Source organism: Octopus bimaculoides, chromosome 11 (genome assembly GCF_001194135.2).
Source record: "Octopus bimaculoides isolate UCB-OBI-ISO-001 chromosome 11, ASM119413v2, whole genome shotgun sequence".
In the NCBI taxonomy this organism is placed as follows: Eukaryota; Metazoa; Mollusca; class Cephalopoda; order Octopoda; family Octopodidae; genus Octopus; species Octopus bimaculoides.
In genome coordinates, this window is record NC_068991.1 from 77597607 (window position 1) to 77603447 (window position 5841).

At 34.9% G+C, this 5841-nt stretch overlaps 1 long non-coding RNA gene across 2 annotated transcripts in view; it reads left to right on the forward strand.

Moving 5' to 3' along the window:
- LOC106867980 (uncharacterized) overlaps positions 1-5841 on the forward strand; it is a 637828-nt gene that overhangs the window by 622859 nt on the left and 9128 nt on the right. For both annotated transcript variants that reach the window (XR_008265237.1, XR_008265236.1), the window contains exon 13: positions 5061-5166. This is a non-coding gene — a long non-coding RNA (uncharacterized LOC106867980). The remainder of the gene's footprint in view (positions 1-5060; positions 5167-5841) is intronic.

Sequence of the window (5841 nt, forward strand, 5' to 3'; positions counted from 1 at the left end):
AATATAAATTGAACATGGGCGACCATTGTATTCTTTCTTGTCTCGAGGTTCATGGCCAAACGGCTGGGTGGATTCATGTGAAAAATGGCACACATGTGGAGACGGGTGCATAGATTAGAATGCGAGGGGTGCAAATTACTTCCTGGAAAGTTCCAAGGACTTCCTGGAAAGTTCCAAGGGTTCATGGAAAGTCCCAAGGATGAACTACTTCCTGGAAAATTCCGAGGATGGGATTTCCTGGGAATTTCCGAGGTCTTCCTGGAAAGTCCCGGGAATGGGATTTCCTTGAAAGTTCCTAGGATGAACTACTTCCTGGAAAGTTCTGAGGGGTGGATTTCATGGAAAGCCCTGAGGGTTAAAAACTGCCTTTCCGAGGATGGGACTTCCTGGAAAGTTTCTGAGGATGGAACTTCAGACATGAACAAGTACAAAGGCCAGACATATTTTCTTGCAGGATTACAAACTAACAAGCCTGCTTTTATGATAGTAATGTCCGCTTACAATTAATGTGTGATACCAAGTCAGGAACACACACACAGAGTACCTAAAGAGACTAAAATCTTAAATACCAATTAATAAATATGAGCAGTAAACGATTTCCAATTCATTGCAAAGCTTCTAATTTGCTGCATAGAATTCAGTATATATAATAATTCCATAAATAGCAACAATTTTGATTTAAGGCAGACTCGATATCCATTGCCTTTCAAGTTTATATACTAATGGCTGGTGCTATTTAGCGTCCATGCTGTTAGTTTTGCTCCTTAATAGATGAAGCATACTTGAAATCTAGAGAGAAATTAGGCAGCTTTTGTTAAGTTCCATTAAAGAGTGAAGGTGTGTGCATGTGTTATTTTATATATGTGGTTAGATTGGTGATCAAACTAAAATTGATTTTTGATTTTGCATTTCTTACATAATACAAAAAAAAGCTCTTGTATTGCACTTTGAGGGCAATACAAGGGTTTCATATATTGACCCCAGATACCTTTTTATTTGAGAAGTGTTGTCTGTCTATTCAAAGCTGCTGACATTCCGATGTAACCATGGACAGCAAGCTATGGCTATAATCTTCAAAATGATGGAAACGTTTAAAGGTTTAAAACCCTTAAAATAAAATATTCCAACAAACCTGTAAAGCCATCAATAAAATACTCATGACATGTTCACTGAAGCATAGCCATTTGTGTCAACAAATGCGGTTCTATATTTCAGAGATGAGGAATTATGTGCATTATTTACATTATTTACATTCAACGGATATTTGTCCTCATCTTGTTTGTTGTTAACACAACATTTTGGCTGATATACCCTCCAGCCTTCATCAGGTGTCTTGGGGAAATTTCAAACCTGGGTTCTCATTCCTAAGGTATTTTTCGATGTTATTATTATTATTATTATTATTATTATTATTATTATTATCATCATTATTAGTTAGGTCACTGCCTGGAATCGAACTCGGAATCTTGGGGTTAGTAGCCCATCCTCTTAACCACTAAGCTATATGCCCACGGGCATATGGCATAGTGACCTGAATAATAATAATAATAATAATAATAATAATAATAATAATAACAACAACAACAACAACAACAACAACAACAACAACATTGAAAAATACCCTAGGAATGAGAACCCAGGTTCAAAATTTCCCCAAGACACATGATGAAGGCTGGAGAGTATATCAGCCGAAACATTGTGTTAACAACAAACAAGATGAGGACAAATATCCGTCAAATGTAAATAATGTGTTAACAAAGTTGCTATTATTTTTAAATTGTGAACAATATGGTTCAAGTCTTAAATGTTAACATCTTTTTTTAACATTATTTACAGTGGACAGATAGGTGTCCTCACTGTGTTTGTTGTTATCACAACATTTTTCGGCTGATGTACTCTCCAGCCTTCATCAGGTGTTCTAGTGGAATTTTGAATCCAACTCTTTATTTGACTAATGGGGTACTACTAACCCTTGGATTCTGAGTTCAATTTCAAGCAGAGACTTGGGAAATAATATCAACAGAAAAAATAACATCAGCAAGAAAGAATAGCTTAAGAATGAGAAGAGAGGACCCCATTAGTCAAATAAAGGGTTGGGTTCGAAATTCCACCAGGACATCTGATGAAGCCTGGAGTGTACATAAGCTGAAACGTTGTGATAACAATAAACAAGGTGAGGACACTTGTCCATCCAAGGTAAATAATGTACAGAATTCCTCATCTCTGAAATATAGAATAGTAATTACCTTTTTTGAAATAAAGTATGGATAGTCAGAGCTGAAACATGAACCAGGCTGTAGAAAATCTACTTCAACAAATTTTGAGCCATGGAAGTGGACATTAAAAGGATGAGATGAAGATAATGTCACAAGAATGGGTATGAAATTCACTTCATCATAACCCTGTGGCTTTTGAGTTCTATCTCAGTGTGGTACATTGGGCAAATGTTTTCTACAGTAGCCTTAGACCAAACAATGTTTTGTGAATGAAACTGGTAGATGGAAACTGTATATCAATGCGTATATGTGTGTGTGTTTTAATGTTTGCATTCTGTGTCTTTTCATGAAACCCATCTGAGCAGAAACAATGATGTTATGTTTATATTTCCTGGTAACAAACCATCTTTTGGCTCTGAACTTTAGAAGACATGTAGAATAAGAAAAAGAAATAGCTTACTTGAAAAGCAGTTAAGGGTTAGTGAGAGGAAGGACATCCTAATTGCAAAATACAGCCTCAGGAAAAATTACCTTAAAAACAACCGAAAGTGAACTGCTTGAGCAGTTCTTCCTAATGTTTGCCTGGTTAAGTCTGCAGATACACTGAAGCATTAGCTCAGAGAAAATCTTTAAAATCAATAAAACTTAAAACAAAATTTTGTCATTTAATGATAAGCAGTCATAGAAAAGTAACATTATTTATAAATTCACTTGCCATAAGACAGTTGCCAAAATATAAATTTGGCCTCCATCAGTGATCCTTAAACAAATCATAGCAGACTTTCTTTTTCTTTTTTCTCCATTCCTGTGCTGGGCATGATGACAGCTTACTCACACGTAATCACTACTTGTAATTCCAAATTAGGCCAAGAAACCTTGATTGGCAACAGGATAATCCTATGGAAATTCAAACACCAAAATAACCAGAAGATTGCAGCAGCAGTCCTTGTTAATTTTAAACATTGCATTCTCATTTGCCAGACAGCTGTTTGGTGTACGCTGACTCCATGTATATATAATGCCATCTGGCATACATGCTGAGATATTCCAGACACAATAGATTAAGTATTCATATTGCTATTAGAACCAACATTGATTTTTATTGCTTTCAGCAGCTTCTATCTCCTGCCCCACTTTTTCCTTTTCCTTTTTGTTATTATGATGGTTTTACTTCAAATCAAATTCTTGATAATGGCTGTGAACCCATTTAAACATTGGATGTAACATAGTTTATTAGATTTTTGAAAAGAATTTTTTTTCTTTGAAGATTCAAGAAATATGTCAGAATTTCAAAGAAAAACCAATATGAAATTTCTCAAAATGACTCACACACACAAACACGTGTCTGTATGTGCAAGTTGGAGAGAGAGAGAGAGAGGTTGTGTGTATAAATATGCATATACACACACATATATATATATAGTAGACTAAGCTTAAGAGTGTGTGAATTATGATAATGATGGAATTTAAGTCTGTTATATTTATGAAATTAGAATCATTATAATAACATACAAACTACATAAAAGCAGAAATAATTGAAAAAATGGCATAGAGAGAAGCATAAAAGCCATCGTTATTACAGTCTTGTTTTGTGTGAAATACCATCTTTTAAAATTATTGACACAATTTTTTTTTAAATAATTACAAGCAAATAAATGAAAGCAAAAATATAATTCATTTGACAATTATCTGGATAAGACTTTATGTCTGAATGTTTTTAAATATACATGTCATAATATTTACGCATGGCTGTATATTCAAAAGTATGCACTCATGCATAAATACATGTATACATAGATGCACGAATGACTGTGTAATAAGAAGTTTTGCTTCCAAATCATATGGTTCCAGGTTCAGTCCTGTTGCTTGGCACCTGGGGCAAATGTCTTCTGGGCTCACCAAAGGCTTGTGAGTGAATTTTGGCACATGGAAACGAGAAGAAGCCTCTTTATTTATTTATATATGTATATGGATGTGTGTGTTTTAGTCTTGTTGCCTCAACATTGTATAATGGTTGTAAATGCATGTCACAGTCATGGCAAGTGGTATCCTTCATTTAAAATCTTCCATGAAAACATGTCTGGCCATGGGGGATGGGGACAGGTGAGGGTTGGTGACAGGAAGAGCATTTGGCTGTAGAAAATGTACTTCAACTAACTTCCTTCCAGTCCACGTAACCATGGCAAAATGGATGTTTAAATAATGGTGATGATCTGCTTTATGCACCCACATACCATTATGTGAAAGTACTTGAGTACCTCAGTCAAAGACCATTTGTTTTGTATCGATCAAATATAATAACTGTAATCAATTGAATTCCATAAATATTGGAACATTTCTCCTGGATTGTATTTGGCTGCGTAAATTAATAAAGTTTGAAATGTCGACACGTTAGAAATTTTATGCACAATTCTTGTCACGATCTTCTGTAAGTTTGAAGTATTGTATCCATCTTAATTTAAAATAAAATTCTGATGCAAAAAAGGGAATTCTGTTAACGAGAGTTGCTAATTGATTATAAATGTTATAATTAGTTTCTGTTTTTGCTTGATTAGACACACATTAAACAAACCTCAAGTGGATAACTCGTCTTTTATTTTTTACTTGTTTGAGTCATTTGACTGTGACCATGCTGGGGCACCATCTTGAATTTGTAATAATATGAGAGTTATATAGTTTCAGTGTGTTCTATGTTGATCTTTAGGTCGAAGCACTTTAAGTGACAAAGTCTTGGCATTGGTTTATTGTTTTCTAAGATCTAAGAATCAGACACACTCATTAAAAGCACGTAAGCACTCATAAGTAATTTGCTAATGAAATTTTGTTTCGTTTCTCTCATTGCAGGAATGAATGCCAACTGATGTGTTTGGAAAACCAGTGAAGAGGAAATGACAGAGTAAAAGAGCAGAAGAAGAGGAAGTAGAGGAGCAACAGGACAAGGGCAGGACAGGTTGGAGGGAAATAATTGTAGCCTGAATGGTATAAAAGGAGGAGAAGCTAGAAGAGAGAGAGAGAGAGAGAGAGAGAGAGAGAGAGAGAGAGAGACAATGAGTGAAGGGATCAAAGGAGAAAAAATGGAAGAATGAGAAAGAAAGAAAAAAAGAAAGAAGGACTGAGTTGAGAGATGGAGAGTGGAGGAAGAGATATAAGAAAGGTGGAGGTGATAACTGACCAGTGAAGGAAAATAATGTGCTATCTTGTAACCTATGGTACTCTTTTGTCTGTCTTCATTCAATGTCTGTAGAGAAAGTCTGCTTGGTCATACTTATCCCCCATTCCACACATAAGAATAGTTGAACTCACCATTGTGTCTCATAAAAACATCAGTTAAACACCTATCTCTGCCTGATGGTCTAAGATATTTCATATATGGTCATGGACATAATAGAATGGTACTTCAGTAACAAGAGACAAACTATATGCTCTTTATTTACATTTGACGGATATTGGTCCTCATCTTGTTTGTTGTTAACACAACGTTTCAGCTGATACACCCTCCAGCCTTCATCAGGTGTCTTGGGGAAATTTCAAACCTGGGTTCTCATTCCTAAGGTATCTTTTGATATTATTATTATTATTATTATTATTATTATTATTATTATTATTATTATTATTATTATTATTA